Genomic DNA, 27784 nt, shown 5'->3' with positions numbered 1-27784 from the left:
ACTTTAAAAGGAAAATAATGGTTTGTATCGTATGAAGTTCCTGTGAAAATTAAATGAGAATATTTTACAGTAAACCTTTGTATAGCGTTTAGTATGTCCCAGATACTGTTCCAAGAACTTCCAAATATTTAATCAATTTATCTTCATAATAAATCTATGAAGGTTTTTTAATGAGCTTTTAATCACATTTTATATATGAGGACATGGAGGCATAAGGAAGCTATTGGGCCAAGGCAAACAATTAGTAAGAGGCAAAGCTCAGCTTCAAACCCAGAACTTAAGCTCTCAGCCACTTCACTCAGAAACTTTGAATAAGTATAAAGCAATGAATAAAATGCTTGATAGGTTGTAAGCATTTTAAAATCTTAATTACTTTCAATATAGTTAACTTTTTAATCCATATTCAGGTGAATAGTCATTTCAAATTTCCTCAGACTAATGCATTTCTCCAGGTGGAGATTTAGATCTCTTCTTCCTTTTCCTTCATTTCTTACTCTTCCTCTTCCATCAAAATCATCATTTCTTTCTCTCATGTGCATTCTTATAAATTCCACCTAAAAGATATGTAGCATCTCCTTATCTTTAATTACAACAGAAGAGTACACAAATCAAGATGATTATTAATATTTATAGATTTGTATAATATCTGAATTGACTATAAATATGGCTTTTAGCAAAAATTCTAAAAGCTATGTTGACATTCTAGAATAATTTTTCAGTTATTCCTCAAGAGTGTTGAGGTTCTAATACATAAATTCATCTTTCATTGTCTTCTCCACTTGGAAGTTACTATGTTGGCTTATGGAACAGAGTACATATACTGTCCTGAATTTTATGACGGTGCTGTAATAGGCCTTTTTAGGTATATGCAAGTGTAGCATGAGGAATGCCCACTCTGAGGAGCAGCATGCTTTCTTTCACTTTCTCAGGGAAAGTCAATTTCACTGAGATACTATCCCTTATTCAACATCACACACAAAAAATGGGAAGAATGAAGTCTTTTTTGGCACTGGCAATGATTCTGTATTAATTTAGAATTCGATGTACTGCCACATATTCAGAGAACTGAATACCCCAAATGTGATATTGGAAAATACTATTTCAGGCCAGGTGTGGTGGCTCATGCCTGTAATCCCAATACTTTGGGAGACAAAGGTGGGAGGATTGCATGAGCCCAGGAGTTCAAGACCAGATCTGGTCTCCATGAATAATTTTAAAAATTAGCCATGGGGGTGTTGCCCACCTGCAGTCTCAGCTACTACGGAGGCTGAGGTGGGAGGATCACCTGAGCCTGGGAGGCAGAGGCTGCAGTGAGCTGTGATTATACCACTGCACTCCAGCCTGCATGACCAAAAAAAAAAAAAAAAAAAAAGGAAATAAAAAGAAAAATACTATTTCATATATTGAACACAATATCTCACATTTTCAAATAATAGGGATTATTTTCATAAGGCCTCTTATTTTCCAACAAGTTTAAAATCAGTTGAACAGTCTCCACACCTCCCCCAAAAAAGTCATTATGAAATCATAATTATGACATGTAAAGGAATTGTTTTTATACATAATGCCTATATATTCTTTAAAAGGAATATTTCATTTCGTTTTAAAATCCAATAAAGTGTTATCTCCTCATAAAAAGTTATATAATTTTAGTCCTCTTGAAAAAGATTATAATTAATCTGAGGTTTCAGGCACATACTTAATCTATTAGTAGAAAGATTTCCCATCTTTACTGTAATTATCTTGAAAAAGTTTGAGAAGAGACTTTGAAAAATCTTTAAGCATACATTAAAGTATTTTGAATATTGCTCTCTTTACTGAGATCAGAACAAGAGGAAGTACACTCTTAGCTGCAGTATGAAATATTTAGCCTAAAAAGAGAAATGGCCTCCAGTAAAGTTTTTACATCATGAAATTTTTTTTTATCAGTGCAAATCACAGACCCTCTGTGTCAAGGGCTTCACAATAGAATTTTCACCTTTCAAATACAATTTAGGTTTAACACTGCTTTGAGATTAGGCGTGAACTGAGTGACATCTTAGCTTCGTTTGATCCTTCACCTTGAAGGACAGACTACACGGGACCATAATGGCACAAATCTTGAGTGAAGAAGTGAAACCAATTTTGCTAAAACATCTGAAATATACTCTTCCTAAATAGTAACATCTGGTGGTACAGAACGTCCCAAGGAGTCTTTGTTCCCAGGAGATTTCTCAACCCAGTTTTTTGCCACCCAAGAGGCTTAGGTAATACAGCTAGGGTCAGAGAAACGCAGCCATCCGTCCAGCCTCTGGGCTGTTCTTTAAATAAAATTGCTTCCCTAACTCTCTTCACTCTCAAGTTTTGAATACAATGCAGTTTCAACCATTGCTATTGATATTTTTCTGTTAATTAAAAATAACAAATGACATTGTTGTCTGAGAGGAGTTATGCTCTCAGTAGTAGATGCCACCAGAGCCTGGAAGTCACAGACTTTGGGGAAAGCACAACTCTGCTCCCCAATCAGCAACATCTGTGATATGAAAAGGGGACTCTGGAGGTTAAAACCAATTTGAGCTTGTCAGTCTCTAGGCAAATGCTGCAGAATCCTCAGGAACAGCTTGTGACGAGGGAGTGTTGAATGGAAATAAGCTCAATCAGCCTTCTGGTTTGGATCATTGAGAATACTGGTGTTTTAAATTTTTTATTTATTTGCTATTGTTCTGTTTCATTTTGTTTTGAGTTACATTTGGGTTGAGCTCCTTATTCCTCGTCTGGTGTCTCTGGAAGAAATGTGTATTTCTGTGAGATATATTTCCTCCTGTCTCCAGAAATCTTCATGGAAGAGAAGTTCATTGCTACCATCTGTACTTGGTTTAGAAGAGCTTTGATTAATAAGGACCACCCTATTGTTCATTTGTTTGACATGTGGAAATATTTGTAATCTGTTTCTGGCGAGAGAGATTTCAGCAAGGACCCGGTTTGACTTTCAAACCCCCGTTGCCAATGAAAACCAGCCTCCTGGATCCGGAGGTCAGTGGGGGAACAAGCAAAGGTGTTTTATTCTCCCTTCACCCCCTCCCGCAAACACCAACACCTGTTAGAAGTGAGGTTAAAAAGATCCTGTTGGAACTCTGAGACAGAGACCCAATTCCATCCTGAAAGAGGCTCTGATGTATGGTGTATAATGAAAGCTGGAGACTGCCCACTGTTACACATCATTATCATTCAGATCATGAAAGAAAATGAAATGGTTCAAGCAGATAACAGCTGTTTTTATTCTGCTTTTCAAGGATTCTCTTAAACAACGATTCTCTTAAACCTGATCTCATGGCTTTTATTTAAGGGTGAACACCCAATTGTAAACATAGGAGAGATGCATTCTCATGATGTCAGTAATAAAAGCATGTATAAAGCAGCATGTGTATTCTGGAAAGCTAACTAACCATTAAAGCCAAGAAACATAGTCTGGCACAAATCTGATTATGTGTCCAAGAGGACTCGATGGTATGCACATAAGAAAATGTAATGAAATAGGGGAAGGAGAAAAGAAGGGAGAGGGAGGAGCCAGAGGGTTGAGGGGGGGCTGTTTCATGTTTGTGACATGTTAGCAAAATCAGAAAAAGGTAGAGCTGCCAAGATCATCTGAGAAAGGGGTTAGCACAGCAAGCAGAAATGTAAGCAATTTTGTTTGTTTGTTTCACTATCTGTTGTATTACAGGCTCACCTCATTGCATTTTTATCTATTAGTTATAGACAATGAGGTTGTTACACAAGACACACACAGGAAAAAGGAAGAGGCCCTGTCTTTCTTTAATCAGGAGTTCAGATCTCATTTGTTACGATGTACATCTATTGTGTTTGTAATTGCTGTGATCATTATCATAAGCATTAGGTATAGCTTGCTTGAGGAATTCAGGACCACACATTGCTCATCAGAATTCTATATAAATAAAATAGGATACAAAGGAATTTTGATGGAGTAAACCTTATACAAGCTAATCTAATAGATATTTGTTGTAATTTTTCGTTTTGTGAAATTACAGCAAAAACATAAGCAATCTCTCCTAGATGCACTGTAACATGGAATGCTCATTTTTTAAAAATTTCTTCCTATTTCTTCTCATAGTAGGTAGCATCCTTTATTAAATGGGTCATTGTATTAATTAAAGTAAATATAAACCATTCCTCACGTACTTGATAAAAGTTTTTGTGTCTGAGGAAAATACTTGTGTGTATATGCATATAAAGTTTACACCTAACATTAGCGTACAAACCACATTAATTAAGATGAGTTCAACAAGCGGTTTAAAACTGGGAATCTGCTGTTCGCGTGCCTAGACTTGTACTTAGAAAAAATAGAAGGCATAAAAATGTCAGCTCCATAGATTTGCTGCTGAAAGACCCTTGTTCACTCGTGCATAAAATATAACTGCCCCCAAGGGTGTGCACGTTTATAAACACAAATTAATCTTTACCTGCCCAATGCACAAACTATAATGGATTTCAGAACTGAACAATGTAAACTAAATATGAGATCATTTTTGATATCTCTGCTAAAGAAAACCATAATGCATGGTTTGGGATCCTAAATTATTGCTGGATTTTCTGCTCTTAGGCATTCATTAGTTTACATGGGAGGGGCCAAAGAAATAAAGCAGCAACAGTTTGTACCAATGTATGACTTTCTATTTCTTTGGATCAAATAGGAAGAGATGTGTGGACTTAAACTGTTTTCAAATGTTCTCTCCAGTTCTGTTAGAAGCAATGTTCAGACTCAACTGCCAAAATTTTTCTTCAGTGTGAAAAATGCTGATTCCATAGGCTTGTGTTAAAATATAGCACACACACACCTAATAATCTAATGTCTTATCTATTGTTGGGTATGACTGTGTTAGCTTTCCATGTTGTGAATTATCTGGATTACAAACCCCTGTTCTTTTTCTTTCCTTCTCAGTATCTGTGTAGTGATAATTTTCCTGCTCACTGGTGCATCCGCTACTAAAATACAAGCAAAAATAAAAGGAGAATATAAAGGAGACACCTCCTACCTCTGGAAGGAACACAAAAAACACACACATTTGTACCAGTTAGCAGCCCTAAATATCTGTTGAATAAATGGTTTTAAACAGTTCACTGAAATACATATTTTGAATCTGCAAATATGTCCTGGAACACAGAAGCTGTGTGGGTTAGGCAGCTACGGTATAGCTCTAAAATTCAGAGGATCCCTTCTATTTTTGGCACAGAAGATAGTCACATGGCTATGAAACATGAATTTGGATGCCAAATGAATAACAAGCTTGGAGGCTGAGCTCCCAGTGACTTCAAACATCTGTGAAGTGAAAATATCCCTGTACCAAGGTGTGCTACTGTATTGAAAACAATTACTGTTACTGATCATTTTCTTGCTTTAAATAAAGTACATCTCTTCTCATGGGAGCAGGTGTAAGGGTGACTTTGTGAATCTCCATTAGTCAAATCACAAATGGGCACCCTCCCCTATTCTTGTAAATCCATGCAAACAAAATTACAACTTTTTAACATCTCAAAAGAAGAAGTGTGCAATTTGTTAGCAAGAAAGGATAAATTTCACCTTCCCACTTCTGCAGGATTCATAGTAATCCAAAATCAAGAGAGCACAGACACTTTGAAAATCTGCCCTTTTAGCCCCTACCTTTGGTATATTAATGACTACAAGATGTTGGATGCATATTTGAGCAGTAAGAAGAACCTGCTTCCCAAAGGGAAAAAGAAACTGGGAACAGACCCAGAGAAACAATAAGTTAGTGGACAGGTCTAAGAAACTCTGAATATCAGCACGTTCCAAAGCTTAGTAACAAAGCTTAGACTGTCACGTGATCTTTACATGAAAGTCAGCCCAAACCCTTTCTATTATTATGACATCTAGAGCATGACTTATTTTTCATAAACAGATATTTTTCTTACATTGGGATTTATCCTACGATGCTTCAATTAGCATTCTGCCATTCTTTTTTGTCATAGCCATACAATGATTTGCTATCTACCTTTAAAAAGTAAAGAGTTAACAGAGAAGGGAAATTTGTATTAGGTCCTGCATTGAATTTAGGTTCCTCTTTAAAGGATGCAGTAGAACAAAAATGTCCTTCTTTCAAAATGCTTATTTTGGATTTGAAGAGCATTCTCACCCAGGTACCATTCTTTCCTTCTTTTACTTTTCTTCCAGTTGTCTTACCTTTCCTCCACACATCCGTGATGCAGATTAGCACTGGCCTCCAAGCCCCAGGCATCAAAGGAATTAGGTCAGACCAGAAGAAATCAGGTTGCAGGCAAGAAAAAAATTTTAATAACATAGAAGCTACGCCAGCCTGGAGCTCCTGTACTCCTTCAGGCAGACTAACAAGCCCTGGCCTTAGCTGTAACAGTATTAGGTAATTGATATGTGGGAGAAAAGCAGAGATGTTTGAGAGAACAAAGATTTGTATAGTATTAGCACATGATGATATGTTGAATTTATTTAAAGCCAATCTGTACATAGTGCTCTGATGGGCTTGGTGCTCAGCCCTAAAACAATTGCAATTAAAAATAATTCCTGGAAAAGAGAAAAGCTCTAGTGCAATATCTGTTTGCTATAAATTATGAGTTTTTAAAAGTCACTTTGTATTTGTATTCCATCTGAGATTAGTGGTCTTTTAAAGCATATATTAAGTGTACACAGAAAATTAATTTTATGTTAGCATGTTTAATGCTCACTCACTCAAGCAGCATATTATCTTCCTGTATTTTAAGGACAAAAAATAGAAAGAGATTGTATCGGAAAATGTCCATACTTAGTTCATTCTCCAGATGACCGTTTTAGTTGCCACTATTACTGGCTCCAAAATGATTGGAGGAGTAATTCAAATTCAACCTATCACATTATCCAAGGGCATTCTATGAATAGCTGCAACCCAGAACAAGTTCTGGCAAAGATGCAAAGGCAGCGTATGAAAGTCAGCAATAACATTCAGGAGTGTTTTCCAGAGTTGGCGAATGCAGATGAGAATATTTATATGTCATCTCTCAAACTATAGAAAGTATTTTGGGAAAGATATTTTTCACAAGCCTTAGATTAGCCATTATAACAATTTAAAGGAGGTTTTTTCTTTTTTGGATGATGAAACAAACCTTTGGGTGATGCCAGTCACATTCACACATCATCCCATTCAATCCTTCCAGCAGCCCCATGAGGGAGATATTGGTGTCGTTAGCATCTGCATTTGTGATGAGAAACTGAGGCACAGGCATTAAGCAACTTGCTAATGACCTCAAAGTTAGAAGGTAGCAAAGACAGAATTTGAACTCAGGAATCTGAGTGAATTTCTAGAGGTTTTCCTCACTACTGGAAATAGTTTTAAAGTTTTAAGAAAGTGCCGGGCGCGGTGGCTCACTCCTGTAATCCCAGCACTTTGGGAGACTGAGGTGGGCGGATCACAAGGTCAGGAGATTGAGACCACGGTGAAACTCCATCTCTACTAAAAATACAAAAAATTAGCTGGGCACAGTGGCGGGCGCCTGTAGTCCCAGCTACTCGGGAGGCTGAGGCAGGAGAATGGCGTGAACCCGGGAGAAGGAGCTTGCAGTGAGCTGAGATCGCGCCACTGCACTCCAGCCTGGGCAACAAAGCGAGACTCCGTCTTAAAAAAAAAAAAAAAAAAAAAAAAAAAAAAAAAGTTTTAAGGAAGGTGAAGCCTCTTTGGTTTGGTTTCTGAATGTAGTAAGTCTCAGATTCTGATAGCTCTTAGATATCTCTTCAAAAAAGATCATCAGTAAGATCATTTTAACCAAGGGAAAAATACTATCCTACTTAACATGTATTGAGAAATTATTTCTACCAAATATACATAAGTTTTTCATGCATAAATTCACATAATACTCACTATAAGATATACAGTTACTATCCCCGGTTGAAGAAAGGGAAACTGATGCAGAGAAAAGTTGAGTAATTTCCCTTAGGTTAACAGGTAGACAGAGTAAGAGCCAGGATTCAAGCCCAGGAAATCTGGTTCCAAAGGCAGTGCATGTAACCACCAAGCTTTATTGCCTCCACAAGTCATTATTAATTGAATCATTATATCATGTTGTGTTTTAAGGAGTGGAGTTTTGTTAAATGATTTTGTGAATATAAATGAATACCAATAATTAAGGACACACTGCATATACCATGCTTTTTGTCTAGAATTATCTTTCCTCTTCACCATCTTCTCTTACAGTTCAACCTTAATGTTAGCTTCCCCAGATCCACCTCTCTAACTTAGAAGCCTTTCTATCTTCATAGTGTAGTGCTATCATGTCATGTATCACATAGTGTAGTAATGATATATTTAACTTTCTCTCCACTTGGACTCTAAGCTCGCTGGGGGAAGAGACTCCATCTTCTATGTCTTTCTATCACTAGTAATATTACTTGTTATGTAGCAGCCACCTAAAACACGTTGGATTTACAAGTGGATGAAAGAAGAAAATAATTGATAAATACTTGGTTGCAATAGATGGATAATTGGGTGAAGGATGTATAGATTTATTGATGGATCAATACATGGATGGATGGAAATATAAAAGAATAAGTGACATACACATAGGAAACATATGAGTCAGTCCAATGTGTGTGCCAGTTTTAAATAGACAGAGCTTCCTGGGTGTATTTCTAAAAAGAGGAACTTTAAAAAAAAATTCAGTCATTTTTCTACCTTATCTTTAATTACTATTCTTTTTTCTATTGTTTTATTTTAATGGCCATTAATGATGACTCAGTAAGCTGGTGATAAATTTGTTCTTGGATGTTTTCTCTACTTTTTTGTTATGCATATATCAAAGTTTTTGGCTTGATTTCACTCCTCTTAAGTAAAGGGGACTTTTATTCCTCTAATTACCTTTGAGTTCCTGCAATGAATGCACTGCATTCCTGGCTCCCTGGATGTAGCCCTCCACCCCCCTCAGCCATTTGCCTAGCAGGCGCTACTTGAAGGTTTGGCTTCTAGAACCCCTACTAGATTTAGCAATGAAAGCAGCATAAATTCCTAAACCTACCGTCAAGTGTGAATCCTCTACTTCAGAAGAGATATATCATCCTGGTCCCAAAAAGAAACAGACCACATAATATTTGCAATATTTTAATAAATTCATCCACTCCAAGTATTGTGTTGTATTTACTCACCAGGCAGAGCAGGAAAAAAAATGTTTTTGTCATCAATAACCAAAGTATTGTAAGAAAACATTAATTTCACTTAAAAAAAAAAGACATGGAAACTGTAGGCTACCGTTACGGATGCCCTTATGATATAGCTTATAAATACAATATTCTATTAAGAATGTAATTGCTAGAGACATTGCTCCATGAAAGATGTGAGGTTGTTTACAAGAAAAAAATGTCATGTCCTCGTTTGAGAGTTGTTTTGGATGACTACTTATCAGGGTTTAAAAATATAAAGGCAAATAAAGATTGGCCTTTCTACTTGAGGTCAGTAGTTCACTGATTTTTGTCAAGAAAAATAGTTTATTAGATTTCCTTTTACACTATCAGACAGCTTCTCATTTTTTATGTGATAGACTATGTAATTATTTTTCACAGTGGTATGTTATCTATCTCTGTATATACACACATACACATACACATACACATATATATTTACCCTCTGACACTGCATTTACTGTGGAAGTGTACCAAAAATCTATTTAAGATGCAAACATCAAAGAGGAAGGGGAAAAGGAGTCCTATTGCCACTATGTGTAGATATCTGTGAAAGTCGCCTAAAGACCAATTGATCAAATACAAAAATCATCACAACTGCTAAAGGCTGCCAACATAATCTTTTAAAGCAAATGCGAAAGTAGATGCTGAAAAACGTGGGTTACCAAAGCATTCTTTACCTCTGGCTCCCCACTCTGTGCTGTATCATATTCTTGCAAGTCTCATTGGGATGCTTGGTAAACACACTTCACCTTTCTTTCTTCAGTTTCAGGGTAGAAAGGGTCCCTTTAACTCCTGAAGACTGTAAATCACAGTCTGTGTGGTGGTTCTCAGAAGACACTTAAAGGACTGAACTGGATGCTCTACATAGCACCCTTGCCAAAAGGGTTCGGAAATGACTTCCAGCTTCCCACAGTAATAAAATGGCACTGTTTGGCATCTTCGAGGTAATAAAAGTGAATTTTTTCCATTCTAGTAAATGAGAAGAGAGGCCTGGTTGTTTTAAAAACTGATTTAAATTCGTGTGTTTTCCTCACATTATAGAGCGTGATATGAGCACACTTAGGTGAACTTCAGACCATCTCAGAACATTACTATCAGCAGCTCTCTGGGGCAGAACAGGATGTGCTGGTGGGTGGTGCAAGGGAGGCTGGAAGGATGGCCAGGTGCCCTGGACACTGCCGCCGTGATACGATAGGTGGCGCTCTCCCCTCTGAGTCCGTGGGAACGATCTCCGAACGTGCTCTTTGGAGGATATTACTTTGCTTGAAGGAAATGTCTTGGACGTTCATCAGTGTTTCTGGCACTGTCTAACAGCTGCTGAGTCTCATAGCAGACTCTGGCTGTATTTTGGTGATGGGAAAAGCTTTAGAAAACAGATTTCCTGTCTTTAAGGAGGAGGCTTATGTTAGGCATTATTGTCATTTGTATACAAGACTTTTTATAATTCGATTTCACTCTCCTCCCAGTTGCAAAGGAAAATCTTTTGTCATTCCTGTTTGACTCATAGGGTCTAGGAAGAAGTTTGATCATCTTCCGTTTCCCATCTGGTTATTCATAAGACACCTGCATCTCTGTGATTTCTCCTAGACTACACAATGCTACCAACTGACAACAGACGTTGTGTAAAGAAAGGCCACCTTTCAGAAAAGGAGCCTGAACATTAAAAGCTTGTCAACCAAACACAAGGGATATAGCTTTTATTCCTTATTTCAACTGCACCAGAAGTGGAAATTATAACTCTTTTAAGCAGAAAAGACAAGATTGATACTTTTTACATAGAATCCAACCCACATTTGTCTTTGCTTATATGTTGCAATTATAAGGCTATTATAAACAAATTAGTAGTATCACGGAAGAATTTTGAATGACTTGCTGATGTCAACTACTGCCAAATACTCTTATCTACTCACCACATTCTTAATTAAGAAACATCAGTGTGTGTGTGTCTTTGTTAAAATTACTCAATAGTGGCCTCAGTAGTTACAGACTAGTCCATTAATTTATTAAAGAAGTTCAAAAGATTATTACAAAAGAAGCAGGATGTAGACACACCCAGCTTAATAATAGTGGGGAAGAGAGGGGTCCCTAAAAAAAGATACGATAAGAGAAAAGGGAGATATCACTGCAGTTCATAATGATGGTTGGTAAACAGTTGAGTACATGCTTTTAAGTTTGGACAGCTCAGTTCAACAAAGTAAGAATTAGCTGTAAATGCTAATGTCTTTGGCTTACACGTACTCCCTGTGAGTATGACCCAAATCAGAGCATCTGACTTCAGTGGGTGACCATCTGCGATAAAAAGGAGAATGTTTCCTTCTGGGCTAGTCCTGAAATACTAATAGAGGCAGTATTCCTGCACATACTAGGAAATCAATAAACACCTGCTGAATGGATGAATACATGAATAAACATTTGAAGAACAGTATCTCCTTTTCCTTTTTTTTTTTTTTTTTTTGAGACGGAGTCTTGCTCTGTCGCCCAGGCTGGAGTACAGTGGTGCGATCTCAGCTCACTGCAAGCTCGGCCTCCCGGGTTCATGCCATTCTCCTGCCTCAGCCTCCTGAGTAGCTGGGACTACAGGCGCCCGCCACCATGCCAGGCTAATTTTTTGTATTTTTAGTAGAGACCTTTAGTAACAGGGTTTCACCATGTTAGCCAGGATGGTCTCGATCTTGTGACCTCATGATCCGCCCACCTCGGCCTCCCAAAGTGCTGGGATTACAGGCGTGAGGCACTGTGCCTGGCCGGTCTCCTTTTCCTTATTGCTAAAACAGAAGTAATGTTACTTTCAGCAAATTTGTAAGGGTAAAAACAGTTACATTCTTGATCTTTAAAGTGCAATATATTTATCCACCATATTTCTTTTTTTAAATATAGAAACTGTACTGTATATACTCTGAACAACCTTCTTGCAAAAGAAAAGAAAAGAAAAAACACAAAATTTAATGGCCAGCACATTCATCTATACCTCCTACATTAACAGAGACTTGCTAAAGAGATTTTATGGTTATACTTCAGCTTGTTCCCTGCGTGCTACCTCCTCTGTAACTTGACTTTAAATTATCTGTTTATCTTCTCATATTCCAAATATTATTGAATACATGTAGTAGATTAAATAATCAGTTTCCTTTGAATATCTTTAGTTGTGATTCCTATTTTAACATTCACATTTTGCATCCAAATGGTATTTGTCTTCATATAATTGATAAAATTCCATTTATTCATTCATCTAACATATATATTGGTTGAATGCCTATTATGTATAAGATAACCTACTAAATGTAGAAATTCACCAGAAAATAGTCAACTTCTCTTCATTCCACAAATTCAGAGTTCCCTAATACTGCGGGTTTACTTTAATTTGGTCAGTGGTGCCAAGTAGTCATACAGGTGAAATATTTCCTTTAGAAGAGTGGTACTGAAAGTTGTCCATTCTTAAGAAGCATCTTTGATTATGTATGTAGTAAAATAGGTTCTGAAATTAATTTTCTTAGAATTGGCCTCAGTAGACCTGGCATAGATCCCAAGAATTTGCAGCATTTCTAACAAGTTTCCCAGGTAATTCTCAGGCACGTAGTTCTCAGAACGTGCTTAAGAATTACTGCCTTAAAATTTAAAGAAAATTTTCTTTTCATGCCATGCTATATTCTATGTACAAAAAGCATCTTCCTTTACTTTATTATTTTTCTATAAAATACAATTTAAATTTTCCCGAATGACATTTTATAATTACAACAAAATCTGTTGCGACCCATGCAGACTACTATACAATTCTTTATCCCTTTAAATGGAGTAGAAATAAATGAAGAATGCTAAACATGATTTCTTTAAAAACTCACATTTTAATCATAAGAAAAATACTTTAATTGCTATTATGTGACTCTAAATTGGTAAATCATTATAATGATAATTTATAATTTTGGTTCATTAACTTTACAAAATATTATTCAAAAGTTCCTGCAAGGTGCTTTTTCTTTAATACTTTATTTTATAATTTTTCCTTCAAAATATTTTATTAGATCACAATGAGTTTTTCATATGATTTTAGAGAATAGTAAGATAAGTGATGTTTTCCTTCTTATATTAGTAATACTTTACTTCTACCTTTTTGGAATGGATTATTTCTCTGTACAAGTCCTTTCAGCAATATGGCGCCATGTCATAGGTGGTGAACACAGTGACATTATGTAAGATCAGGGTACAGAGAAAATATATTACTAGGCTCTACTTGTTGTATTAGGGTCCACCTTTCTTTCACAGAAACATTGGCTTGTTATTTCATAATTTCAGTTCGAGACTCGGTTTTCTTGCTTCTAAGGTTGGTAGGTCATTTCTTTAACAAGATTCGATATATTTCTAATCTTTTCTAATTTGAATATTATCATAGTGTGATCTGGTGATTTTTAAAAAATATGTCAGTAGTGCCCAAGCTGCATTAGGAGATTTCAGCTGATATTAAATTAACCCCAACCACCACCTCCAGTCAAATGTGGCACCCATGCATGACAATATCACACCCACTTTTACTATATTTCTTCTTTTTTAAAAAAATGTATTTTAAGGGGCTCACTTGAAAATAACTCATAATGACAGGCAATTGTGAAATGTTCAGTTTCATTGAGTGCTCTAACCACATTCACCTGAATAACCCAGCTCCCTAAAGGCTGAAATCTATTCTAGCTAATTTGAATACATAGTGTCCAATGGTAACTACCAATGTATGCTAGGTCTCATCAAAATGGAATGAACCAGAATATCTGCACACTCAAAACAAACAAACAAAAAGGAATAGATGTTTATTTTTAAAGTTTTAAAAGGCTAAAAAAATCACAACACTATTTTAAAATATACACACTTCCACATGATAATATGCCCTTGAGCCTGGAAATCATTATAATAAAATTTTGTGGCAAAAACCCTCCACTTTTCTGTGGTGGCATTTCTGCCATGTTTCCAATTAGAACTCCTATAAATTTTGAAATTCAACAAACAGGAAAATAGAAATCTCACCTGTCTGTATTCAGACCTAAAAAATGAATTTAAATAAGATTCCAGGCCAAGTGCGGTGGCTCACGCCTGTAATCCCAGCACTTTGGGAGGCCGAGGCAGGCAGATCACGAGGTCAGGAAATCAAAACCATCCTGGCTAACACGGTGAAACCCCGTCTCTACTAAAAATACAAAAAAAATTACCCAGGCGTGGTGGCAGACGCCTGCAGTCCCAGCTACTCGGGAGGCTGAGGCAGGAGAATGGCATGAACCCAGGAGGCAGAGCTTGCAGTGAGCTGAAATCGGGCCTCTGCGCTCCAGTCTGGACGACAGAGTGAGACTCCATCTCAAAAACAAAAACAAACAAATAAGATTCCAAATCAAACTTTCTAACTTGCTGAGGTTGATACATTAATATCTGATTTCCAATATGTAGCGATTTAACTAACCAAATCCATGTTAAAATAGAATCTATACTTTCATCATTCCTTTTTAAATGAAATCATGATTATTTTGACACAATTCTCTATACTGAGGTATCCATTTCCTCACTGGAGTTCTGAGAGATGCTACAAAGTTGAAAGGGTTTTTCCACAAATGATGAGGAGGCTAAGAATCCGGGAATGCAATGCACTAGACTGGTTGCAGACCAAGCAGCAGAACTAAAGCTCAAAAGTAGGTGAAGGAACTTTCTATCAATAACTGCAAAAATAAAGTGTAAAGTGGAGCATATTTATACTTCTGGACTGTTTCTTTATTCAGCAACCTTATACAGAAAGTCTTCTTTATCTTTTTTTATTATTATTTATTTATTTAGAGATGGAGTCTCGCTCTGCCACCCAGTCTGGAGTGCAGTGGCCTGATTTCAGCTCACTACCACCACCGCCTTCTGGGTTCAAGCGATTCTCCTGGCTCAGCCTCCCTAGTAGCTGGGATTACAGGTGTCCACCACCACACCTGGCTATTTTTTGTGTTTTCTTTTAGTGGAAACAGGGTTTCACCATGTTGCCCAGGCTGGTCTCGAACTCCTGACCTCAAGTAATCTGCCTGCCTTGGCTTCCCAAAGTACTGGCATTACAGGCATGAGCCATTGCACCTGGCCATTCTTTATCTTTTTAAATGTCATAGTTGCCTAATTATAAATATTATGCAAATAACTACTTATTTGCCAAATGACAAATCCAAAATACCAAGCATCATCAAACTTTGGAAAATGCATAAATATCTCTAGGACAGTATTTTCAAATGATGCATAGAGGTAAATACGCATGCTTTTGTACTATGGACAATGCTTCAGAAAATGGATCTTTAAATCAGAAAATTCCTTGAGGAGAAGTCTGACCCTGGCTTTGAGAATCACAAATGCTGTAGTGCAGGAGAGGAGACCCACATAGTGGTTATAGTCCATCTAATCCCATCAGACTGAACACCTCTAAGTATGTTTCTCACAGTGAAAACATCTGGTCTAACTGCCTTCTCTGTCTTTTAGGAATATATTATTAGAAAAGAAAAACATTTTTGGCCTACTGTAATCAGTCAAAGGATGAGATATAATTATAACTAGGCAACAGTTGTTGTCCAGCAAGCTTGTAATTGTAATGAAAGTTGATAATCCTTTCTTTGCCTTGCAAATCCTAATTTACAGATGTTAGAAATTTAATCAAAAAAAGGAAAATCAGAAAAAAATAGAGGCAACCTAACCTGTAATCTACTTTTCAATCCCTCATCAGTAATGCCAAAGTGAAAATAGATTATTGAACCAGGAAAGGATTTTGATAAGCAAAATTGCCTTTAAAGCATTCTATTCGATAACATTAATATCACAATTCTCATCAGCATATTGGATACTATCCTCCCTCCAAAGGACTTCAATCTCATTTGATGTCTGTCTTTTACACTTTAGTTTTCTGAAAGGCTTGTTTTTGTTTTAAGTAGTTCATCTATTCATCCATCTGTCTAAACATCTTCTAAAACTAGAGCGAAAAAGCCTTTACAAATACCTTACCAGAAAGCTCCCACGATAATGAAAGCAAATAGAAATTATAAGAAAATAAGTTTATCTTTCATGTTTGAAACCAGGAGCACTTCTTCCGTTTGAATTGATTTCAGCTCAGCATGATTTTTCATATGTTTTCTGAGTTTTCTCAGGGTTCTTTTGATAATGAGTAAAGAGCATAGTTTTGTCCTTCAAAGTTGCAGAGCGATGTTAACACAAGGAGTTTTGTTTTGAAAATCTTTATCTGGCATAATTATACATTCTGCCCAGTACTCTATTGACGACGGGAAGTAAACTGTTTCTCTCCTTCAGTTGTCGTGCTTAGGATCTAAAGGCCAGATGGGTCCAGTAGCTGAAGCTACAAAAGAAGCTCTCCTAGGTCGTCGGTGGGAAGTTCAATATTATTGCCTCCCTAATAGCAGCTGCTTCTGTTTGAACTCAGGGTTATGAAAGATGAACTACATTAAATGGTAAATCATTAAATATCAGCTGAGTAAAAGCACTGTGGTGTATTTCCCTGCTTAAATCACCAGCATCTGTCTTCTCACATGCAAAGAGTTGCTCTTAACCATCATGCAGTGAAACCCTGACAGAAGGGCCAAGACTGAAACCACACAAAAAACCTCAAATAGCATCTTTTGGGTTTTCAGTTGGCAAGTAAATGATCATCAGCAAATATTCCACAGTGGAACTAAAGCTCAACATTGCATTAACAAAGCCATAAAATATTTAGGAATGCACAATCCCTTTAGAGCCTCATTTTTTTCTCCTATTATGTGTTTATTTAGAAGAAGAAGAAAAACAACTGTTTAAATTATGTCCACCTAATACCTTAGGTTTATTGCAAAGCCTACAATTTGCTGGGTTTGTTTTACTATTGATCCTCATCTTACTTATGGAGGATGTGAACATCATAACTAGAGATAAAGCTCATACTGATTCAAAACTAAAATTGTACAATAATGGATGCCTAAGGTAGTGTTTCAAGACTGCTACAAAAATTAGACCCTTTCATCGACTTGCATTAGGCAGCAGAATAATCTCAAGTGGCAATGATAGCTATAAAATCCCTCTCCCTACATAGCTTAGATTTATAGTAGAATACTCATAACTGCAAGCAGTTACCATGAGACAATGGTCTTTCTTTACCTTTATACTGCATGTGCTTTCAAGGTGCTTTGCTCCTCTGTGGATCTGTCTTGCCCACGTGAGTATTTGAGCTATCAAGACAGTGTCATATTAGATGCCACTATCATGGCAAGATACTGAGGTAACCACACAACATCTCAACTAAATATTCTTTTTTTTTTTTTTTTTTTTTTTTTGCCTCCCCAGAATATATAGCCCTGCGATAAAAAAGCAAATGGAAATCTAGAATTCACTTTTAGGTTTCCAATTAGTTGCCTCTTTTTGGCATACAACAGACTGCATTCAAAATTTGGGAAGAAAACAGGGTTTAATTGCATAGATTATGTTCTACCAATCATTTTTATGGCATGCTTATTTTGAAAATGTATCCTGCCATGTCATTCCCACACTCATCTCAGCTGGGAACATACTACCTCTATATACCATTGAAAGAGGATATATAAAATTTTCTTAATAGTATTACTTACAGACTTATTTTATTCAACACTTGAATTTTCTTTTAATTTATATTAAATGAAATCATAAAATTGTTTTACATTAATCATCAAACAAATGAAAATTTCAGGAAAAACTGGTTTACTAACATCCTACTTATTAGAAACATACCTGAATCCTTCCAAAAAATATCCACATATTTACATCTCTCAAACTTCTTTTTTTTAACATAAATTATATTATTTTAAGAGGTATAAAGATGCATTTTATCATACAAACAATTTTTTTTTTGAGACGGAGTCTCGTTCTGTTGCCTAGGCTGGAGTGCAATGGTACGATCTCAGCTCACTGCAATCTCCACCTCCTGAATTCAAGCGATTCTCCTGCCTTAGCCTCCCAAGAAGCTGGGATTACAGGCACATGCCACCACGCCTGGCCAATTTTTGTATTTTCAGTGGAGACGGGGTTTCACCATGTTGGCCAGGCTGGTCTCGAACTCCTGACCTCAAGTGATCCACCCGCCTCGGCCTCCCAAAGTGCTGGGATCACAGGCGTGGGCCACCACGCCCAGCCAAATGTATTTTTTCATTGCTTTATTAATTAGTGCCTATATACAGTATAACATTACAGAAAACTATATGCACAAAGTCATACTATTGTTTAGGGAAGAAATAATTATACTCTTTTAAGAAATTATAAGAGTCTGGAAGACCATCTTATTGTTTGACTTTGGGCAAATTATCAGCTGTACCACCATTTTCTCATCAATATACTGAAAATAATAATACCTATCTTACATATGTGTGAGAATCAAATCAAATCAAATAATACATACAAAGTACTTATCATAATGCCTGGAATATATTAAAGCTTTTAGAATAAGCAAAATGTTTGCTTTTGTCCCAAAACATACACAATGTATTTCAAATCTATGCTGTGTTGTGTTTCATGTTTCCTACAGCCTCCACACTGTTCCCTGCCCCTTTATGCATTTACTAAAAAGGCTCCTTTTGCAGCTACTCATTCCATCTGTTTTATCCACTGGAAATCTTTCAGAGACCAACCATTGAGACCAACTTGCAAATATATTAACAGAAAACATATATAGCATGTGGTTACCTCTTTGGGGACATGAATAGACAAACAGAAAATGTCAGTGTGTCATGTTTTAGAAGAAATATAAATCTTCATGAACTGCAGGACACAGTTTTGCTAACACGAGAAAGGAAAGATAACAATTTTGACAAAATTAAACTTAACCCTATGGGATATGGTTATCCCCATGTTACCTGCTTTTAGGATTATATAGGACTGTACTCATATTCAGGTCAAACTAAAGATAGGCAAATATCATTTAGGGGCATTAGAGGGTGAATGGAGCTGGCAGGCAGGCATGCCCAGGACACTTTCTAGAACACAGATGCAGGACCTATACCTACTATTCAATGCTGTCTTGTCATTGTATTAAAATACACACATCACGACGGCCCAGAATGTTCACTGGTTAAGTGAGGTCCTAAAACTTGAAAGGATCTTTGTAACTGAGAGGAAGAAAAACGAGTCAGTCATAGGGACTCTATAACTCAGATTCTGAATACTGAATAATAATCTAGCATAATTATTATACAATATTGTTCAGCGCATTTTTCGACATCATTGTCAATCTGTTTACTCTTATTTTCTTATTTCCCTAATAATGTTATACACATATATGTACTGTATAAATAATGAAGATAGAAGCTTCAGTGTTTCATGTTAAAATGTTAACTGAGATGTAAAGAGGAACCACGTAATTAATCCTTGCACCACTAAGATGAATTTCATCACAGACAACATCATTCAACAACCCATGTCATTACTGAAGCAAAGGTTAAATTGCTCTTTTTAAAAAATATAAAGCCAAGCTTTAAAGAGATTTACCAAAAAATGAAAGAACTGACCAATCTTGCTCACTCTCATCCTGAAGAAAAAGTGTTCAATCTACCAACGTATCAGGCTTTCTATATAGTTGGTTGTTCTTATCTATAATAGTTAAGAAGCTACAAATGACAATATATTTTAGCATTATATCGCACACTTCATTTCATAAGGACACTTCGATTTCTCTTCATTTCTGGAGGAAGATTAATTTTGTCACTGAACATTCCAGGCCCAAGTTGCTTGAAAGGAGTCAGTGACACACCAACGTTTATGGAAATCCTGAGCTCCAATGTCAGAGAGCATCCCAAAAAGGATGATGCATCACTCTGCAACTGCCATCTGTTGAGTGTTTTCCCGACAGCTGTATCTGTTGACCATCACCAGTGCAGATAATCACAGGAGGCACGAAGGAAGTGCACAGCCGTCAGACACAGAGGAAAATTCCATGTTCGTCTGTAAAACAACATTGCTTTTAATTGCACCATAATGATTTTCTAACAGACACAATGGTATGTAGTGTAGTCTTAGAGCTGATTTAAAGCACACACTAAACCACAGTGCAGCTGAAAAGCCAATTGAGACTTCTTAGTGCCAGGAAGGTTTTTGTCTTGCGTGAATACTCAAGAGCATTTTGCCAGCTACTCTGTCCACAATCCACTTTTACCAAAAATAACTGCCTCTATCATTGTGCCTGGGCAGTTTTTAAAAGAAAATGAACATTTTTATTTCAAATATCAATGAGGTTAAGCCTTGGCTTTATTTTTAATCTTCATGATAGACAATCCTAAGATAAGACCACTTCATCAGGTGGGTGATGGTCCAAAGTCACACTCTCCTGACTTTTTTTAAACCACTTAATGTTTTTATTCTTACCCTCCAGTGTAAAAGTCTGCCCAGTTACCTTCCAACTTTACCTCTTTCAAAACATTTTCTGACATAGCAGTTGCAAGGGTATTGAGATGGTGGAATTGGCTTGTCAGACATTGAAAGCCTTGGTTTCTTCATGGGAGCAATTAATAACACTAGTGGCTACTATTATTTGAAGACCCGCTATGGAGCAGTCCTCTTCTCAGTACTTTATAAGCTTCACCTTAAAAGATTCCAGTCAAAATGTCACCTTGTGTGAAAGTCTAATACTCTGTTTCTGGGAATTCAGCTGTCAGAATATGATGGATTCATCAGCAGAGGCTTTCTAAATCCCCTAGCTCCATTCCATTCTGGAGCATAAAAGAATGAGAGAGAGACAGAGAGAGAATAAAAGAAAGAAATTTCAAAAGATCTATACTTTCATCCTTTTCATTTATTTTAATCATTATTATTATTATAGTCAGTATATGTTGACCCTATCACATATATACACACAACACAATCACATACCCATGCATGTGTACACACACAGGCACTTATATACTCTAAACTCTCATTTTCTTCATTTACTACCAGTTCTCACTTATTTGTGTACCGTCTTGTAGCTAACTGTTACTACTACTCTGAAGTGTGGCAGCAAGAGCAGATATTAGAACCAATTAAAAAAAAATCTGTGTTAAACACGCATTAGGTACACTTGGGCTTATACTCTACTTTTCAGGGGAAAAAATATGTACCAAAATGAACCCCACATGCCTATGCCTGGCTCCTGGCAAGTTTCATGGCTGACACTCCTATAACAAAAGACACAAATGTTTTTCTCCTACTAGTCTGAATTCAGAAAGCAAGGGACAAAGAAAAAAATTTACCATCCATTCTCCACCAGGCACTACAGGCAGAGATCTGGGAGAACTGACCTTGGTTAAAAAATATAAATCCTTACTTTTTTGCCGGCTTTTGTCAATTGCTTCAAGATCTCACCTGTGGGCTCTAGAGCAGGTAGGGGGGTCTAAGTCACCCCATGGTGAGTACCAGAAACTATAGGGGAGAAAAAGTAATACATTTACCTCATCCATTGCAAGGTTCATGGCTGACAACCATATAACAAAAGACAGCTTAACAAAAGAAAATACAAATTTATTTATTTATTTATTTAAGGCAGAACCTTGCCCTGTTGCCCAGGCTGGACTGCACAGATGCAATCATAGCTCACTACAGCCTTGAACTCCTGGGCTCAGGTTGTTCTCCCACCTCAGCCTCCCAAGTAGCTGGGACTACAGGCATGCACCACCACACCCAGCCAACAAATTTATTTGACCAAAGTTTCATGTGGTAGAAAGCCTTCAGAAATGAAGACTCAAAGACCCAAGGAAAACAGCGTATTTTTATGGACAAGTTTGATGAAGAATAGACAGTCATGTAGAATTATGGTTGGACAATAGGGTGGTTTGACCTAATGATAAACTGAGCAGAACTTAGCAAAGGAGGTTTGCTTAGATTCTTCTTGGCCTCCAGGTATAGGGCAAGACACCTGTCATATGAGGGTCTTGTGGCCTATTTACAGGGGAGGTGGGTCAGACAACTTCCCTATAACCATGTTTCAGGGGAGAAAGGGCAGAGAAAGTTAGAGAGGTCCTTCTTGCTTCTATGGTTTTCTCAATTTCCTTCAGGTTAAAATACTCAGTAGATAGTGAACTCGAGTTGGAAGAGGTGAGTCCGGTCTCAAAATGGAGGTAAAACTGATGCCCAGTGGCCCCAAGCCCAATTCCAGCTGTGACCGTCACCGCCGGGAGCAGAGGATCATGATCCAAAGGAACCAGAGTAGTTGGGAAAACTGTTTATTGGTGTTCTGAGCTTTGAAACGACAGATGATAATTTAAGAGAACATTTGGAAAAATGGGCACACTCACAGATTGTATGGTAATGAGACACCCCCAAAGAAAACGTTCCAGGGGGTTTGGTTTTGTGACTTACTCTTGTGTTGAAGAGGTGGATGCAACAACATGTGCTCAACCACACAGGTTGGTGGGTGTCTATTGGAACCAAAGAGAACTCTTTCTAGAGAGGAGTCGATAAAGCCTGATGCCCATCTACCAGTGAAGAAAAATTTCCTTGGTGGTATTAAAGAAGATACAGAAGAATATAATTTGAGACTACTTTGAAAAGTATGGCAAGACTGAAACCATGGAAGTTATGGAAGACAGACAGAGTGTAAAAAAGGGAGGATTTGCTTTTGCAACTTTTGATGATCACGATACAGTTGATAACATTGTTATTCAGAAATACCACAGTTGATAACATTGTTATTCAGAAATACCACACTATTAATGGGCATAATTGTGAAGTGAAAAGGCCCTTTCTAAAAAAGAGATGCAGTCTGCTGGATCACAGAGAGATTGTGGAGGTGGATCTGGCAATTTCATGGGTTGCGGGGGAAACTTTGGAGGTGGTGGAGGTAATTTTGGCCATGGTGGCAGCTTTGGTGGAAGAGGAGGCTATGCTGGTGGAGGTGGTGGCAGCGGAAATAGTTGTGAAGGAGGTGATGGTGGATATAATGGACTTAGAGGCGATGGTGGCAACTATGGCAGTCGTCCTGGTTATAGTAGTAGAGGTGGCTATGGTGGTGGTGAACCAGGATATGGAAACCAAGGTGGTAGATATGGTGGTGGTGGTGGAGGATATGATGGTTGCAATGGAGGAAATTTGGTGGTGGTAACTGTGGTGGTGGTGGGAACTATAATGATTTTGGAAATTATAGTGGACAACAGCAATCAAATTACGAACCCATGTAAGGGGGCAGTTTTGGTGGAAGAAGCTCATCCCTATGATGGTGGTTATGGATCTGGTGATGGACATGGTGGATATAGGAGCAGAAGGTTTTTAAAACAGCAGAAAAGGGCTGCAGTTCTTAGCAGGAGAGAGAGAGAAGTTGTTAGGAAAGCTGGAGGTTACTTTGAGACAGTCATCCCAAATGCATTAAAGGAACTTTAAAAATCTGCCAGAGGGAACAATGATCCATAGTCAGAAAAGTTACTGCAGCTTAAACAGGAAATCTTCTTGTTCAGGACTGCCATAGCCATAGTTTGCAAAAAGTTCAGCTATTGATTAATGCAATGTAGTGTCAATTACATGTATATTCCTGAGGTCTTTTACCTGTGGTAGCTTTTTCTTCTTCTTTTTCTTCTCATTTCATCAGGTATATTGCCCTGTAAATTGTGGTGGTGGTAACAGGAATAAAAAATTAAGGAATTTTTAACTTTTCAATATTTGTGTAGTTCAGTTTTTCTACATTTTAGTACAGAAACTAACAAAATGCAGTTTTGAAGGTGTTTCCTCGTGAGTTAACAAGATCATTGTTAATTACTATTTTGTATGGATTTTGCTAAAGTTAACTGTAAAGAAACACTGGCTGACTTGCAGTTTAAGGGGAATCTATTCTCCCCATTTCCAAACCATGACATGAACGGGTGCTGACATGTGGACAGAATAGATATTTGTGTGTTTGCAATGTGTGTTTTAGATAAATAGGATTGGGTATTTAAATTAGCATTTGTGAATTTAATAGCATTAAGATTACCTTCAAATTAAAAAAAAATCTCAAAATTAAAAAAAAAAGAAAACCTCAGTATGCCAAGAGGCTATATTTTAGGATATCATGTTGCAGGTGCAAAACGAACTTTCCTTCCACTCCCTGAAGCTTCAAGAATTTGAGCCTATAAGACAAACTGACAGATTAACAGGAGAAGAGGTGTACACATTTACTAACATGCAAACGCATGGGAGTCATAGCAAGTATGAAACTCAAACAAGGGCCAGATGGTTGAAGCTTAAAGGCCCCCATTCATAAGAGAGAGGGAAGTGGGGGACGCAGGCAATTTTAGAGGAAGAGTAAAGGATTTTTAGGGGAGGTGAATGGACCTGAGGAACAGATGATGGCCTGAGGCAAAGTTTGTCTGGACTCTGGGAGAGTGGTGTCAACTCTAGTCTTTTCTGCAAGTTTTTCCGCTCTGTTTGATGAGATTATAAGGAGGTGGCCCAAGACAACTATGTTTCTTCTGGAGAAACTTCGCTTGGTCAAATGAGAGAACTTCACATAAAGCACCTCTCTGTGCTTCAGGATAGGGAAAGGGGAGAGAGAGGGACAGTGGGAGAAGGTCAGAGAGACCTTGTTTCTGAGGCTGCTTCTTTATTTCAAGGTACTCAGCGTATCAAAATACCATATTTTAAGGTGTTGTTTTCTGAGCCACCACAGTGTTCTGAGCCCCGATGCCTAAAAGTAGTGTTTTTCAGGAAGAAGTCTGAACCACCTATTCACATTCCCATATAGCATAAGAAATTTGAAATTCTCACTTTTGAAACCTACTATCTATATTTGTGAACTATCCATGAGGCATTTCAAAAGCAGCTTTTTTTTTTTTTACAATGACCCACTCTTGTTAGTAGTAAGGTTTGTTTGTGAACTTGACTTCCTAGTTTTCCCACTTCCTGGTTAATAATTATGAGAGATAACAGTTCATTGTGCAGTTACCTAGAGGCTACTGTTACCTTTTTTTTAAACTTAAATATCCAAGATACTTGTACCCTAAGAGCAGTTGAACATTCTCATACACGATTCACGCAGTGTAAAAGAGCCACAGGCTAAAAAGCAATGCCTAATCTCTAATTAGCTAATTTGAGCGGGGGAGGAGGAGGGTCTATATTCCTGAACAGCCTGCTTATGTTTTAAGAATATTTCGTATTCCTAAATCAGGCAGGCACGATTCAGCCCACTAGCCATTGGTTGCCTGTCCTAAGAAACATGAGTCTCCTGATATTTCAAATTGGTTGCGGTAAAGAATGTTCAAACCAAATGCCTGCTTCTTTCGGTTCTGCCCTGAAGGAATGCTGCTAGCGGCTCTTCAATCTCTTTCTTAAAACAATGGTTTCCATACACCAAACGGTGCAGGCTCTGTGGACATTTTCTCTTGTCCACAATAAAAGAAGAAAAATAAGCAGTCTGAAATGATACACATATATAAATGGAACAAATCTGTAGTGAGAGCCTCCCATATGCCAGGCAACGTTTCGGGTAATGGAGGAAAGGAGGTGAACAAAAGATGGGAAGCCCGTGACCTCATGAGCTTCATATTGTTGTTTTTTGTTTTTGTTTTTTGTTTTGTTGTTGTTGTTGTTGTTGTTGAGATGGTGTTTTGCACTAGTTGCCCAGGCTGGAGTGCAATGGCGTGATCTCGGCTCACCGCAACCTCCGCCTCCTGGGTTCAAGCGATTCTCCTGCCTCAGCCTCCCGAGTAGCTGGGATTACAGGCATGCACCGCCACGCCTGGCTAATTTTGTATTATTAGTAGAGATGGGGTTTTTCCATGTTGGTCAGGCTGGTTTCAAACTCCCGACCTCAGGTGATCCGCCAGCCTGGACCTCCCAAAGTGCTGGGATTACAGGCATGAGCCACTGCACCGGGCCATGAGCTTTATATTGTAATGGGGGAAATAGACAAAAGCAAAGAAGTGATAGATGGCAATGTAGTAGCAAGTGCTTGATGAAAAATAAAGCAAGGTTAAAGAATGGAGAGAAATGGAGGTGCAGAAGGGGAAGGTTTGTCCACATGGGGTCTGTAAAGAGGGGGTTTCAGCAGGGCTAGAGAAGCCCTGCCTCTTCTGGTTAGATTTGAGTGGAGAGCTCTGTCAATGCCCCAGGGGATCTGTTTCCAGTTAGAGGATGGGATTGGCCTGGTGCTAGGGCAATAAGGTGAAAAGGGGCTTGGTGTGTTTCAGGAACCTGCTATTTCTGAAGGCCTTTGTGGCGTGTTGGTGTAAAAGTTGCCAGGTCTTCATTTTTGAAAAGGCTGTCTTGTATTCTGAGATGATGTCTTTCCCCTCTCCCCCAGCCCCCCACTGATGTTAACATGTCCTTTCTTTTAAGAAATGATGTAAGATTTCAAGTTAGTTGTTGTTGTTGTTGTTGTTTTTAATAGCCTAACTTGGCAATATAAAATGTTGGCAGCAGTATGCTGTTCTCTCCTTTTTTTCCCAAACTGATTCGTGAAATACAAACTCTGTTAAGCTCTGGCTTAAGACGTGCAGAAAGTGCCAATCCTCCCTCTGTGTCCATGGAAAACTCCATCTTAATGCACTCCCAGGTATTTATTTGATTTGTTTACTAATTTTGGTACTTACTTATTTTCCAAGTTTGTCTTGAAAGAAAAAGAAGCACTGTGCTCCCCAAATTCACATTCTATATGTTTGGCTTATTTTATTTTATTTTAACATAAAAAAGGAGTAGTAAAATTTATCCCTGATTCTTTAATAAAACATCATGTCAGCAGAACAGGTACGGGAAATGGGGCCCTCCAAAGTTCTTTTATAGTCTGACATCAGAATTAAACTGGGATGTTGAGAACATCTGGGGCTCTCTCTGTTCTCTGTCTCCTCCTAAGATTTCCAAGGGATATCCGTGTTTGCTTTGTGTTTGTGTTTTGGAGGTAGGGTGGGGAGTTGGGAGCTGCTTTTTATTTTTTTCTTTAAGAGAAAAGGAGAAAACCAGATATTTTCAAGGGAATTGACTACTAGTGGCCAGTATAACAAAGAAACCCCACTAAGCCTAACCACAACCTGACAGAATGAAAAGTGATTCCAGAGCTGCCACTCACCACAAATCCCCATGAACCATGCCAGGAAACAAGCTGAAAGAAGTAGAGAGGCTGCCGCTGAAGGGCCACAAACCTGGCCCCTAGAGAATCTTCTGGTCCCATTCAAATTCAAAGTGGTAGCGTGGAGGAGGGGTGGAAACTGAAGACAGAGAATTAGCAGCCCTGTGATCACTTTCAGGGTTATGATGGAACTGATTTAAAATGCAAAACCACATTCCGCTGTAAACACAGAGACAAACTGGAAGCAGAGAGGAAATAGAATTTTATTTGGTGATTTTCAATTTTAGGATTGAAATGGGGATGGGAAGAACTATGCTATTTATTTTTCCAGAACTCAAATTGCCTGTTCTTTTTTGTAGGATAAGTGAATGTGGACTGATAGATTACTTCTTTGGGCTTCAATGCTAATAAGGCATACTTCCCACAGAATCTGACAGAAAGGATGAATACCTTGCCCTGCTACTGGTTAATTTGTAGTGGCATGTGTATTTCTTGAATGTTCATGAAGTTTTCTAATTCATCACCACACAATTGGGCTTTTTACCTCTCTTTAAACAGAATGAAATGCCGGGAGGGCGAGAGGTTCGGGG

The 27784-nt window shown here is 37.8% G+C and overlaps 1 protein-coding gene and 1 pseudogene across 26 annotated transcripts in view; both read left to right on the top strand.

Moving 5' to 3' along the window:
- Positions 1–27784, top strand: part of ADGRL2 (adhesion G protein-coupled receptor L2) — a 681918-nt gene that overhangs the window by 98171 nt on the left and 555963 nt on the right. For 24 of the 26 annotated variants that reach the window (XM_055116894.2, XM_055116926.2, XM_055116915.2 and 21 more), the window contains one exon: positions 9957–10137. The exons of the other annotated variants lie outside the window; for them this stretch is intronic. The gene's annotated coding sequence lies outside the window, so the exon portion shown is untranslated. The remainder of the gene's footprint in view (positions 1–9956; positions 10138–27784) is intronic. 26 annotated transcript variants of the gene reach the window in all.
- LOC100977460 (heterogeneous nuclear ribonucleoprotein A3-like) lies at positions 22276–23539 on the top strand (annotated as a pseudogene).

This window comes from Pan paniscus, chromosome 1 (assembly GCF_029289425.2).
Source record: "Pan paniscus chromosome 1, NHGRI_mPanPan1-v2.0_pri, whole genome shotgun sequence".
NCBI lineage: Eukaryota > Metazoa > Chordata > Mammalia > Primates > Hominidae > Pan > Pan paniscus.
Note: the sequence above shows the minus strand (reverse complement) of the source record. Positions and strands in the feature narration are given on the sequence as shown.